Source organism: Pelodiscus sinensis, chromosome 25 (assembly GCF_049634645.1).
Source record: "Pelodiscus sinensis isolate JC-2024 chromosome 25, ASM4963464v1, whole genome shotgun sequence".
NCBI lineage: Eukaryota > Metazoa > Chordata > Testudines > Trionychidae > Pelodiscus > Pelodiscus sinensis.
This window is the reverse complement of record NC_134735.1, coordinates 18,792,148-18,805,971: the sequence shown is the minus strand read 5'-3', so window position 1 is coordinate 18,805,971 and position 13,824 is coordinate 18,792,148. Positions and strand designations below refer to the sequence as shown.

Below are 13,824 nucleotides of genomic sequence, written 5' to 3'. Positions count from 1 at the left end.
CAGATCAGGATGGGGAGGAGACATGAGGGAGCCCCCAGGCTCTTGCTCTTTCTCGCACATACACACACATATATTACTTTAGAAAATGCCAGGTGGGAGCTAGAGGAGAATCTCCATTAACTGTTAGCACTATAGGGCATATGATACATACATAAAGCATTTACAGTCCATCCAGCAGAGGGCAACAATACACCCCGCACACATGTAGCTCCCCCTCCTTTTCCAAATGCCCCAAGATTTAAACTACTGGAGACTACCCATTAGCTGCTAGTTGTATAGGAACTATGGGTATGTCTACACTACAAAGTTAATTCGAACTAACAGCCGTTAGTTGGAAGTAACTTTCATAGGTGCTACACATACAAACCGCTAGTTTGGACTTAATTCGAACTAGGTAAACCTCATTCTACCAGGAGTAACGCCAAATTCGAATTCAGTAGTTGGAATTAAGGGCTGTGTAGCCACTTAATTCGAAGTAGCTGGAGGCCAGCCCTCCCCAGGTTCCCCTGGTGGCTGCTCTGGGCCAAACCAGGAAAACTCCTCTCCTCTCCCCAGCCCTGGGGCCCTTAAAGGGGTAGACTCTGGCCAGACGGCACTTGCCAGAGCCAGCCCTGCCAGCAGTCTCTGCCCCGAGCCAGCGGCTGCAGGATGAGCCAGGCAGCCAGTGCCAGCGAGCCGTCCCCCCGCCCAGTCCCCCAGCACCCAGGGGCCAGCCAGGGGCCGTAGATGGCGCGCACCCTCCTGGTCTAGTGTGGAGGTCATGGACCTCATTGAGGTTTGGGGGCAGGGCCCCAGCGTCCATGATCTCTGTACTAGGAGGAGGAACGTGGCCGTCTACGGGCGCATAGCGGCCGCCATGGCCCGAAAGGGACACAGGCCACCCAGGAGCAGGCGAATCCTGGTGTTCTGGCTGTGGAAAAAGACAGCCACAAGATGGCGTTTGGAGTCACACGGGCGAGTCGCCTGTCCAAGCGGGACCGAGTCCCTTCCAAAGAGAAACCATGGCAGCCATGCAAGTCCAAGGCTGCACAGGAAACCTCAGGAGCTGCGACTGGGGCTCAGTTCGCGCGGCCACGCTTCCCAGGGGAGGCATGAGACAGGCCCAGAGGTCTGCGCAGCAAACAGGCCCGCAGGAGGGAGGCGGCTAAGAACCCGCGCGGCTCGTGCGTTTCTCCCTCTCAGCTGGCGTAGAGGAGGGAGGGGAACGACACCTGCCCGGCTGGAGCTTTCGCGCTTGGGCTCGGGGCTTAAGCCCCGAGGCCGAGGCCCCGGCGCGGTTGCTGGGAGACGGGCTCCCGTGGCACGGCACGGCCCCTGAACCTTGCCGGCCACAAGGTGACCTCACCGAGGCCGAGAGGGATGGCTTGGAGGTGGCAAAAGGGAGCCCGCTAGCAAGCGCCAGGAGGCCGAGCGTCGCCACGTCCCTGGGTGGGGTCGAACCACCATCCTTTCGGTTAACTGCCGAACGCGCTGACCCATTGCGCCACAGAGACCTCGAAGGCCTTTCCGAAACGCTGCCTAGCAGCCTGCTCCTCTGCCTGGCCGTGCCAGTGCAGCCCAGGTGCTAGAGTGGATTGCGGGCAGTCTAGCCCAAAGGGAGCAGAGTGGCGCAGCGGAAGCGTGCTGGGCCCATAACCCAGAGGTCGATGGATCGAAACCATCCTCTGCTACGTGTGGGCCGGCCTCTTTTGACTCCGCGCCTTCACTCCAGGCTGCAAGTAGCTAAAGGCCAGGCCAGGATGCCGCCTGCGGGGAAGCTCTCGGCAGCCCCCCGCTTCCTGTGTGGGAGGCACGGAGGCCTCCTCTTCTGTCCTCAGGCAACAGGGCTTCCTCCTGCCCTTTTCCCACCCACAAGGGCCGCCGGGACCCCCTCAGGGAGCGCGCCAGGGAGGCTCTCCAGACGCTCGTGGAACAAAGCACTTCGTACCACGCTACCCAGAGCCTTCATTCAGGCCTAGACAAAACGCCTAGACAAAGAGCTGCCACAGCATCAACACTGGCCTTGCTCTACTACTCCGAGGCACGCCAAACCCCTCACAAAGAGAACTTCTGCCTTCGCCATACTGCTCAACAACAGGACACGCGAGCAATTCCCTCCGACGCGCCGCTTCTCCCGCATCGCCACCACCCACGCTCTTTAGGCACACGCCGGCTGACCAAAACCCATCTCATCCCATCAAAAGCTTCTGCCCAGCCCAAGAGGACCAGCTATGTTCCCGGCTCAATTCATCCCTTACAGTCAGAGCCAAAAATCACCAGCTGACGGTCCTTCAGAATCCTCAATGGAAAGGGGGAGAGGGAATTGTGGGAGCACGGGCAGCACTCGCCACGTTCTCGGTTGAGGCTTGCAGCAGTCATGGAAGAGAGAGCTGGCTTCGGTCAAGTCTCGGGAGTACGGCCATGGCTTGGACGGGTCCTTCAGTCCTTGGCTCAGAGCTTCGGTTGGTAGCCCACATCCTCCCGAGGTAAAAAAGCAGGAGGGCTTTCCTTCCAGGGCCTTTTGCATCTTCTGCCGTGGGAGGCGAATCCTGGTGTTCTGGCTGTGGGGGAAAAAGACAGCCACAAGATGGCGTTTGGAATCACACGGGCGAGTCGCCTGTCCAAGCGGGACCGAGTCCCTTCCAAAGAGAAACCATGGCAGCCATGCAAGTCCAAGGCTGCACAGGAAACCTCAGGAGCTGCGACTGGGGCTCAGTTCGCGCGGCCACGCTTCCCAGGGGAGGCATGAGACAGGCCCGGAGGTCTGCGCAGGAAACAGGCCCGCAGGAGGGAGGCGGCTAAGAACCCGCGCGGCTCGTGCGTTTCTCCCTCTCAGCTGGCGTAGAGGCGGGAGGGGAACGACACCTGCCCGGCTGGAGCTTTCGCGCTTGGGCTCGGGGCTTAAGCCCTGAGGCCGAGGCCGAGGCCCCGGCGCGGTTGCTGGGAGACGGGCTCCTGTGGCACGGCACGGCCCCTGAACCTTGCCGGCCACAAGGTGACCTCACCGAGGCCGAGAGGGATGGCTTGGAGGTGGCAAAAGGGAGCCCGCTAGCAAGCGCCAGGAGGCCGAGCGTAGCCGCGTCCCCGGGTGGGCTCAAACCACCATCCTTTCGGTTAACAGCCAAACGCGCTGACCCATTGCGCCACAGAGACCTCGAAGGGCTTTCCGAAACGCTGCCTAGCAGCCTGCTCCTCTGCCTGGCCGTGCCAGTGCAGCCCAGGTGCTAGAGTGGATTGCGGGCAGTCTAGCCCAAAGGGAGCAGAGTGGCGCAGCGGAAGCGTGCTGGGCCCATAACCCAGAGGTCGATGGATTGAAACCATCCTCTGCTACGTGTGGGCCGGCCTCTTTTGACTCCGCGCCTTCACTCCAGGCTGCAAGTAGCTAAAGGCCAGGCCAGGATGCCGCCTGCGGGGAAGCTCTCGGCAGCCCCCCGCTTCCTGTGTGGGAGGCACGGAGGCCTCCTCTTCTGTCCTCAGGCAACAGGGCTTCCTCCTGCCCTTTTCCCACCCACAAGGGCCGCCGGGACCCGCTCAGGGAGCGCGCCAGGGAGGCTCTCCAGACGCTCGTGGAACAAAGCACTTCTGGACCACGCTACCCAGAGCCTTCATTCAGGCCTAGACAAAACGCCTAGACAAAGAGCTGCCACAGCATCAACACTGGCCTTGCTCTACTACTCCCAGGCACGCCAAACCCCTCACAAAGAGAACTTCTGCCTTCGCCATACTGCTCAACAACAGGACACGCGAGCAATTCCCTCCGACGCGCCGCTTCTCCCGCATCGCCACCACCCACGCTCTTTAGGCACACGCCGGCTGACCAAAACCCATCTCATCCCATCAAAAGCTTCTGCCCAGCCCAAGAGGACCAGCTACGTTCCCGGCTCAATTCATCCCTTACAGTCTGTCACGTTGCTGAATTGGAGGGAAGCAGCCAGATCGCTGCTACACCCCTAGGTGGGGGTGTTGGCCCCAGAAATTGGTATGGGGGGGCCATGTGGGGTATTGAATGGGAGCTTATTGTTTGTTAATCTTATGTACACTATTTATGTGAGTATATAATGTCTATGTGTGTAGGTAGGAATCTGTGATCTGTGTGGAAGCTGAATATTTCTGTGAATGTGTTAAGCATGGCTATGGACAGGCTGGGTAGCAAAGCCCTGTGGAACAATGGCTCTCAATAGGCTATGGACACACCCAAAGAATGGGATTTGTCACCTGAGGGCAGCCAGCAGGAAACATAGAGATTGGCCTCTGACCAGGTGACTTGCTGCATACAAGAAGAGGCCAGGAAGGAGTATAAAGAGGCCATGTGGTCGAGGCCATTTTGTTCTCAGCTCAGCACTTCATCCCAGAGGCAGCACTGCAGGGATTGAAGAGCCCGGAAGACCTGTGAACCCATCCTGATCGTAGGATGTGCAATAAGGACTTTTAACCAGCAGCTGCAACATCTCTGCTAGAGCCTGCATCGAGGACTGGGAGATTCGGTGCATGTAACGTACTGTACTTTAATAACCTTACTCTCAGGCTTTTCTTTCTTGTAATAATAAACCTTTAGATATAGATTCTAAAGGATTGGCCCAGCGTGATTTGTGGGTAAGGTCCAGAGGGTAAATTGACCAGGGATCTGTGGCTGGTTTCTTGGAACCGGACGGAACTTGTTCGTGGTAGGTGGGATTGGGTGCTAGGACCCCCCACCCGTGTATGAGGCCCGGGGCCATCTGGGGCATGGATATTGCTGGGGTGTCGGAGGGGTTTTGCTCGGGAGGCTTCAGGCAGGCTGCTGAAGCGCTCTGTGAGACTGGTTTGTGGCCTGTGTGGAGAGGTCGCCAGTCGGGGGCTGTAAGGAACCCCGGATTTGAGCAATTCGCCCTGAGCGGACGCCCTAAGCTGTGCCCAGATACGGCCCGGTCCGTCACAGTGGCGTAGTCGGCAGGATCCACAGATCTTGGTCAATTGAGCTTTGGGATCTGGACCCCACGCTGTCGAAATTTGATTTTTGGTGTTGAGAGTTTGGTTGATTAAAGAGCCGCTGCAATGAACCCGGAATTATATGAGAGTCTGAGCAAAAGTACTCTGAAGGATTTGTGCTTGGGGAGAGGCATTGCCTTTAGGAAAAGGGCCTCTAAACTAGATCTGGTAGTGCTGTTATTAACCAGAGATGTGGATGAAAAGGAGCAGAAGCAAGCCAAGGAGGCTGCTGAAAGAAGGCGGAAGGCAGATGAAGAAATTGCTAAGAGAAAGCAGGAGATGGATCTGGAACTTGAGATGAGAAAAGCAGAACATGCAGAGAGAATGGCAGAGCATGCAAAGAAGATGGCCCTAGCCAGGGAGGAAAATGCTAGACTTGACCTCCAGCTTAAGAGACTAAAAGAACAAGAGGGTTCGATGTGTAACTCTGTGGGTATGCGGTGTGCTTATGATATGGCAGACGTATTTTACCCAGCCGATGTGAAAACCCAACCCCAAAGCATGTGTAAATGCAAACCTTTTGTGTTACCTGTAGCTAGCAGGGAGGTTTGGGAAGGGGGTGCATGTGGGTATGAAAAGTTTCCTGGAGCTGGTCAGTCTCCCTGTAACCAAGGGGAAAGTGTCTCTACATGTGTGCCTGTGGCAGATGCCTGTGTGTCTGTGCAGGGGGGCAGTGAGCCTGTGGGTGAGGGCCCGTCTGATGCCTCAGAGGTGAGGCTGGAATCAGAACCAGGGCAGGAAGAGCCCAGAAGTCAGGGAAATGTTTCTCTGGGGCAGCCTGGAGTGGCTGGCCAGAGTGAAGTTTTAGTTGAGGAGTTGGTGGCTGGTGAGGTTTGTGGAATTGAACCTGCACAAGCTGAAAGTGATTTGTGTGAAGAAGCACAGTGTGTGCAAGCTGGCAATTTGGCTGGTGGAAGTAGCAGTGGGGCAGTAAAGGAAGCTGTCCCAGTGGCTAGCTATATGCCTGAGATTAGCCAGGGGTGTTGGGACAAGGGAGAAGCTGTCTCTGGTTGTCTGGCTGTGTGTGGGGAAGAGTTTCTTCCTATGTCTGCGGAAGGTGCCCCACAGCCTGTGAAGGCTGAGAGCAGTGTGGTTGTCCCAGAGTTGGGTCTGGATATGGCTAAGGCCCAGGAAGGGGGTGACCCAAGGTTTGTGTCTGCTGGGGAGAGGGATGAGGTGACTCAGGTAGAGACAGTCAGTGTTTTACCAGAACCCCAGAGACCAGACAGTGGTGACCCTGATATTGTGCCTGATGCTGCTGTGTTGCTGGCAGAGGGGGGAGCTACTCGGTGGGAGCAGGGAGACCCCTTAGCCCGGGCACAAGGAGAGAATGAGGGCGTGTTAACTCTGGTGCCTAATGATGGTGTGGACGTTTACAGCCATCTAGAGAGCTGCACAGGGAGTGAAGATGCCTCTGACCCTGTCTCTTGTGGGTCTGTCTATGTGCCTGAGAGGGGATTATCTGTGAATCCACCTGAGGGGCCAGAGATAACTCAGGGAGTAAGGGAAGTGCAGGAGGAATTGGTTGGGGCTCAGCAGGGCAATGCTACTGCAGAGCCAGGGAAGGGTGAACGGCTGCTTAAGGAATCTCATAGGGAGGAGAGTCCTGGCAGTGCTTGTAGAGGTGACAGGGCCTTGCTGGGAGAAGGCATTCAGGAGAAAGCTCTGCCTGTAAACGGCAGCAGCTTCTTGTGTGAGGCACTTGTTTTGGTGCCGGACAGACAGAATTTGTCTGTTAACAGTGACTCCAATGACTTGGGTTTAGGGAAACCCAGTGTGGATGGTGTTGGAGAATTCTCAGAGGGACTGAGGGTTGTTCCAGATGAGGCAGGAACATCCAGAGAACTGGAGCAGGCTGCTAACCCAGTGACTGTGGGTGACCAGCTTGCTGGGAAGTCAGTGTGTGTGGGACAGGATTGTTCCCAGGTGAATGAGGAGAGTGGGAACTTAGTGTCTCAGATTCAGGAGAAGGACTGTGTAGCCAAGTATGCAGAGCAGAACAGCTGTGTGGTCACTCTCTCTAGGATGCAGGAGATGGCAGTTATGCTCCCATCTCTGGACACTGTGGACACTCATACTCAATCAGGGAGGTTGATATCTGGTTCCATGTGGAAACAGAGGTTGGAGAGGGACAGAGGAGAGACTTGGGAGTCTACAGCTTACTGCTGTTACCCCACTGAGTGGGGGAAGGGGGAGAATTCCAGGGCCATTGTGAGCCAGGGAGTCACGCCCAGCCAGCCCATTGTCTTGGTCTGGCCAGAGGTTTCAGGCCTGGAGCCCAGAGGACAAGGGGGAGGGGCAGGACTTGCTTTGACAAAGAAGATTTGCAGGTTGAACCTGAAGGGAAAAAACTGCAATGGTGTGGGGCCAGAGAAGGGGCATGATGGGGAATGTCAGTATACACCTGATATAGGATTGTTTTTGTTACTGATGTTAATTCTTGTAACCAATGTATTATTGTTGCAGAGAATTGTAACGGTATACAGTGTGCATGAGCTTATGAAAATACCATGTAATCTGTCTGGAGATGTACCAAACGACAGACGGTATGTAAGGGGACATTGTAATGTTGCTCTTTCATGGTTAACACTTGTAACTGGTTTTGGAACTTCTTACAGGACAAAAAGGGTTCCAGCCAGAAGGTCCTGTGTAAGAAGGAAACTGAGGCACACCACCATTTTGACGGGGGAGGCCTGTGATGCCCTCAGTGATGTTACTGGCATCACTTCCTGCATCAATTTTGCGTTGGGGGTGTCACGTTGCTGAATTGGAGGGAAGCAGCCAGATCGCTGCTACACCCCTAGGTGGGGGTGTTGGCCCCAGAAATTGGTATGGGGGGGCCATGTGGGGTATTGAATGGGAGCTTATTGTTTGTTAATCTTATGTACACTATTTATGTGAGTATATAATGTCTATGTGTGTAGGTAGGAATCTGTGATCTGTGTGGAAGCTGAATATTTCTGTGAATGTGTTAAGCATGGCTATGGACAGGCTGAGTAGCAAAGCCCTGTGGAACAATGACTCTCAATAGGCTATGGACACACCCAAAGAATGGGATTTGTCACCTGAGGGCAGCCAGCAGGAAACATAGAGATTGGCCTCTGACCAGGTGACCTGCTGCATACAAGAAGAGGCCAGGAAGGAGTATAAAGAGGCCATGTGGTCGAGGCCATTTTGTTCTCAGCTCAGCACTTCATCCCAGAGGCAGCACTGCAGGGATTGAAGAGCCCGGAAGACCTGTGAACCCATCCTGATCGTAGGATGTGCAATAAGGACTTTTAACCAGCAGCTGCAACATCTCTGCTAGAGCCTGCATCGAGGACTGGGAGATTCGGTGCATGTAACGTACTGTACTTTAATAACCTTACTCTCAGGCTTTTCTTTCTTGTAATAATAAACCTTTAGATATAGATTCTAAAGGATTGGCCCAGCGTGATTTGTGGGTAAGGTCCAGAGGGTAAATTGACCAGGGATCTGTGGCTGGTTTCTTGGAACCGGACAGAACTTGTTCGGGGTAGGTGGGATTGGGTGCTAGGACCCCCCACCCGTGTATGAGGCCCGGGGCCATCTGGGGCACGGATATTGCTGGGGTGTCGGAGGGGTTTTGCTCGGGAGGCTTCAGGCAGGCTGCTGAAGCGCTCTGTGAGACTGGTTTGCGGCCTGTGTGGAGAGGTCGCCAGTCGGGGGCTGTAAGGAACCCCGGATTTGAGCAATTCGCCCTGAGCGGACGCCCTAAGCTGTGCCCAGATACGGCCCGGTCAGTCACACAGTCAGAGCCAAAAATCACCAGCTGACGGTCCTTCAGAATCCTCAATGGAAAGGGGGAGAGGGAATTGTGGGAGCACTCGCCACGTTCTCGGTTGAGGCTTGCAGCAGTCATGGAAGAGAGAGCTGGCTTCGGTCAAGTCTCGGGAGTACGGCCACGGCTTGGACGGGTCCTTCAGTCCTTGGCTCAGAGCTTCGGTTAGTAGCCCACATCCTCCCGAGGTAAAAAAGCAGGAGGGCTTTCCTTCCAGGGCCTTTTGCATCTTCTGCCGTGGGAGGCGAATCCTGGTGTTCTGGCTGTGGGGGAAAAAGACAGCCACAAGATGGCGTTTGGAGTCACACGGGCGAGTCGCCTGTCCAAGCGGGACCGAGTCCCTTCCAAAGAGAAACCATGGCAGCCATGCAAGTCCAAGGCTGCACAGGAAACCTCAGGAGCTGCGACTGGGGCTCAGTTCGCGCGGCCACGCTTCCCAGGGGAGGCATGAGACAGGCCCAGAGGTCTGCGCAGCAAACAGGCCCGCAGGAGGGAGGCGGCTAAGAACCCGCGCGGCTCGTGCGTTTCTCCCTCTCAGCTGGCGTAGAGGCGGGAGGGGAACGACACCTGCCCGGCTGGAGCTTTCGCGCTTGGGCTCGGGGCTTAAGCCCCGAGGCCGAGGCCCCGGCGCGGTGGCGGGGAGACGGGCTCCTGTGGCACGGCACGGCCCCTGAACCTTGCCGGCCACAAGGTGACCTCACCGAGGCCGAGAGGGATGGCTTGGAGGTGGCAAAAGGGAGCCCGCTAGCAAGCGCCAGGAGGCCGAGCGTAGCCACGTCCCCGGGTGGGCTCGAACCACCATCCTCTCGGTTAACAGCTGAACGCGCTGACCCATTGCGCCACAGAGTCCTCGAAGGGCTTTCCGAAACGCTGCCTAGCAGCCTGCTCCTCTGCCTGGCCGTGCCAGTGCAGCCCAGGTGCTAGAGTGGATTGCGGGCAGTCTAGCCCAAAGGGAGCAGAGTGGCGCAGCGGAAGCGTGCTGGGCCCATAACCCAGAGGTCGATGGATCGAAACCATCCTCTGCTACGTGTGGGCCGGCCTCTCTTGACTCCGCGCCTTCACTCCAGGCTGCAAGTAGCTAAAGGCCAGGCCAGGATGCCGCCTGCGGGGAAGCTCTCGACAGCCCCCCGCTTCCTGTGTGGGAGGCACGGAGGCCTCCTCTTCTGTCCTCAGGCGACAGGGCTTCCTCCTGCCCTTTTCCCACCCACAAGGGCCGCCGGGACCCGCTCAGGGAGCGCGCCAGGGAGGCTCTCCAGACGCTCGTGGAACAAAGCACTTCTGGACCACGCTACCCAGAGCCTTCATTCAGGCCTAGACAAAACGCCTAGACAAAGAGCTGCCACAGCATCAACACTGGCCTTGCTCTACTACTCCCAGGCACGCCAAGCCCCTCACAAAGAGAACTTCTGCCTTCGCCATACTGCTCAACAACAGGACACGCGAGCAATTCCCTCCGACGCGCCGCTTCTCCCGCATCGCCACCACCCACGCTCTTTAGGCACACGCCGGCTGACCAAAACCCATCTCATCCCATCAAAAGCTTCTGCCCAGCCCAAGAGGACCAGCTACGTTCCCGGCTCAATTCATCCCTTACAGTCAGAGCCAAAAATCACCAGCTGACGGTCCTTCAGAATCCTCAATGGAAAGGGGGAGAGGGAATTGTGGGAGCACTCGCCACGGTCTCGGTTGAGGCTTGCAGCAGTCATGGAAGAGAGAGCTGGCTTCGGTCAAGTCTCGGGAGTACGGCCACGGCTTGGACGGGTCCTTCAGTCCTTGGCTCAGAGCTTCGGTTGGTAGCCCACATCCTCCCGAGGTAAAAAAGCAGGAGGGCTTTCCTTCCAGGGCCTTTTGCACCTTCTGCCGTGGGAGGCGAATCCTGGTGTTCTGGCTGTGGGGGAAAAAGACAGCCACAAGATGGCGTTTGGAGTCACACGGGCGAGTCGCCTGTCCAAGCGGGACCGAGTCCCTTCCAAAGAGAAACCATGGCAGCCATGCAAGTCCAAGGCTGCACAGGAAACCTCAGGAGCTGCGACTGGGGCTCAGTTCGCGCGGCCACGCTTCCCAGGGGAGGCATGAGACAGGCCCAGAGGTCTGCGCAGCAAACAGGCCCGCAGGAGGGAGGCGGCTAAGAACCCGCGCGGCTCGTGCGTTTCTCCCTCTCAGCTGGCGTAGAGGCGGGAGGGGAACGACACCTGCCCGGCTGGAGCTTTCGCGCTTGGGCTCGGGGCTTAAGCCCCGAGGCCGAGGCCCCGGCGCGGTTGCTGGGAGACGGGCTCCTGTGGCACGGCACGGCCCCTGAACCTTGCCGGCCACAAGGTGACCTCACCGAGGCCGAGAGGGATGGCTTGGAGGTGGCAAAAGGGAGCCCGCTAGCAAGCGCCAGGAGGCCGAGCGTAGCCGCGTCCCCGGGTGGGCTCGAACCACCATCCTTTCGGTTAACAGCCGAACGCGCTGACCCATTGCGCCACAGAGACCTCGAAGGGCTTTCCGAAACGCTGCCTAGCAGCCTGCTCCTCTGCCTGGCCGTGCCAGTGCAGCCCAGGTGCTAGAGTGGATTGCGGGCAGTCTAGCCCAAAGGGAGCAGAGTGGCGCAGCGGAAGCGTGCTGGGCCCATAACCCAGAGGTCGATGGATCGAAACCATCCTCTGCTACGTGTGGGCCGGCCTCTTTTGACTCCGCGCCTTCACTCCAGGCTGCAAGTAGCTAAAGGCCAGGCCAGGATGCCGCCTGCGGGGAAGCTCTCGACAGCCCCCCGCTTCCTGTGTGGGAGGCACGGAGGCCTCCTCTTCTGTCCTCAGGCAACAGGGCTTCCTCCTGCCCTTTTCCCACCCACAAGGGCCGCCGGGACCCGCTCAGGGAGCGCGCCAGGGAGGCTCTCCAGACGCTCGTGGAACAAAGCACTTCTGGACCACGCTACCCAGAGCCTTCATTCAGGCCTAGACAAAACGCCTAGACAAAGAGCTGCCACAGCATCAACACTGGCCTTGCTCTACTACTCCCAGGCACGCCAAGCCCCTCACAAAGAGAACTTCTGCCTTCGCCATACTGCTCAACAACAGGACACGCGAGCAATTCCCTCCGACGCGCCGCTTCTCCCGCATCGCCACCACCCACGCTCTTTAGGCACACGCCGGCTGACCAAAACCCATCTCATCCCATCAAAAGCTTCTGCCCAGCCCAAGAGGACCAGCTACGTTCCCGGCTCAATTCATCCCTTACAGTCAGAGCCAAAAATCACCAGCTGACGGTCCTTCAGAATCCTCAATGGAAAGGGGGAGAGGGAATTGTGGGAGCACTCGCCACGGTCTCGGTTGAGGCTTGCAGCAGTCATGGAAGAGAGAGCTGGCTTCGGTCAAGTCTCGGGAGTACGGCCACGGCTTGGACGGGTCCTTCAGTCCTTGGCTCAGAGCTTCGGTTGGTAGCCCACATCCTCCCGAGGTAAAAAAGCAGGAGGGCTTTCCTTCCAGGGCCTTTTGCATCTTCTGCCGTGGGAGGCGAATCCTGGTGTTCTGGCTGTGGGGGAAAAAGACAGCCACAAGATGGCGTTTGGAGTCACACGGGCGAGTCGCCTGTCCAAGCGGGACCGAGTCCCTTCCAAAGAGAAACCATGGCAGCCATGCAAGTCCAAGGCTGCACAGGAAACCTCAGGAGCTGCGACTGGGGCTCAGTTCGCGCGGCCACGCTTCCCAGGGGAGGCATGAGACAGGCCCAGAGGTCTGCGCAGCAAACAGGCCCGCAGGAGGGAGGCGGCTAAGAACCCGCGCGGCTCGTGCGTTTCTCCCTCTCAGCTGGCGTAGAGGCGGGAGGGGAACGACACCTGCCCGGCTGGAGCTTTCGCGCTTGGGCTCGGGGCTTAAGCCCCGAGGCCGAGGCCCCGGCGCGGTTGCTGGGAGACGGGCTCCTGTGGCACGGCACGGCCCCTGAACCTTGCCGGCCACAAGGTGACCTCACCGAGGCCGAGAGGGATGGCTTGGAGGTGGCAAAAGGGAGCCCGCTAGCAAGCGCCAGGAGGCCAAGCGTAGCCGCGTCCCCGGGTGGGCTCGAACCACCATCCTTTCGGTTAACAGCCGAACGCGCTGACCCATTGCACCACAGAGACCTCGAAGGGCTTTCCGAAACGCTGCCTAGCAGCCTGCTCCTCTGCCTGGCCGTGCCAGTGCAGCCCAGGTGCTAGAGTGGATTGCGGGCAGTCTAGCCCAAAGGGAGCAGAGTGGCGCAGCGGAAGCGTGCTGGGCCCATAACCCAGAGGTCGATGGATCGAAACCATCCTCTGCTACATGTGGGCCGGCCTCTTTTGACTCCGCGCCTTCACTCCAGGCTGCAAGTAGCTAAAGGCCAGGCCAGGATGCCGCCTGCGGGGAAGCTCTCGGCAGCCCCCCGCTTCCTGTGTGGGAGGCACGGAGGCCTCCTCTTCTGTCCTCAGGCAACAGGGCTTCCTCCTGCCCTTTTCCCACCCACAAGGGCCGCCGGGACCCGCTCAGGGAGCGCGCCAGGGAGGCTCTCCAGACGCTCGTGGAACAAAGCACTTCTGGACCACGCTACCCAGAGCCTTCATTCAGGCCTAGACAAAGAGCTGCCACAGCATCAACACTGGCCTTGCTCTACTACTCCCAGGCACGCCAAACCCCTCACAAAGAGAACTTCTGCCTTCGCCATACTGCTCAACAACAGGACACGCGAGCAATTCCCTCCGACGCGCCGCTTCTCCCGCATCGCCACCACCCACGCTCTTTAGGCACACGCCGGCTGACCAAAACCCATCTCATCCCATCAAAAGCTTCTGCCCAGCCCAAGAGGACCAGCTACGTTCCCGGCTCAATTCATCCCTTACAGTCAGAGCCAAAAATCACCAGCTGACGGTCCTTCAGAATCCTCAATGGAAAGGGGGAGAGGGAATTGTGGGAGCACGGGCAGCACTCGCCACGTTCTCGGTTGAGGCTTGCAGCAGTCATGGAAGAGAGAGCTGGCTTCGGTCAAGTCTCGGGAGTACGGCCACGGCTTGGACGGGTCCTTCAGTCCTTGGCTCAGAGCTTCGGTTGGTAGCCCACATCCTCCCGAGGTAAAAAAGCAGGAGGGCT

General features: G+C 58.0%; 5 non-coding genes across 5 annotated transcripts; 4 read left to right on the top strand and 1 right to left on the bottom strand.

Moving 5' to 3' along the window:
• Positions 1-1,598: 1,598 nt before the first annotated feature.
• Positions 1,599-1,670, top strand: TRNAM-CAU (transfer RNA methionine (anticodon CAU)). Its single transcript has one exon. It is a non-coding gene; the product is annotated as a tRNA-Met (tRNA).
• Positions 1,671-9,700: 8,030 nt separating this feature from the next.
• Positions 9,701-9,772, top strand: TRNAM-CAU (transfer RNA methionine (anticodon CAU)). Its single transcript has one exon. It is a non-coding gene; the product is annotated as a tRNA-Met (tRNA).
• A 1,374-nt stretch (positions 9,773-11,146) lies between these two features.
• On the bottom strand, positions 11,147-11,220 carry TRNAN-GUU (transfer RNA asparagine (anticodon GUU)). The gene has a single exon. It is a non-coding gene; the product is annotated as a tRNA-Asn (tRNA).
• A 105-nt stretch (positions 11,221-11,325) lies between these two features.
• TRNAM-CAU (transfer RNA methionine (anticodon CAU)) lies at positions 11,326-11,397 on the top strand. The gene has a single exon. It is a non-coding gene; the product is annotated as a tRNA-Met (tRNA).
• A 1,553-nt stretch (positions 11,398-12,950) lies between these two features.
• TRNAM-CAU (transfer RNA methionine (anticodon CAU)) lies at positions 12,951-13,022 on the top strand. The gene has a single exon. It is a non-coding gene; the product is annotated as a tRNA-Met (tRNA).
• The last annotated feature ends 802 nt before the right edge of the window (positions 13,023-13,824 follow it).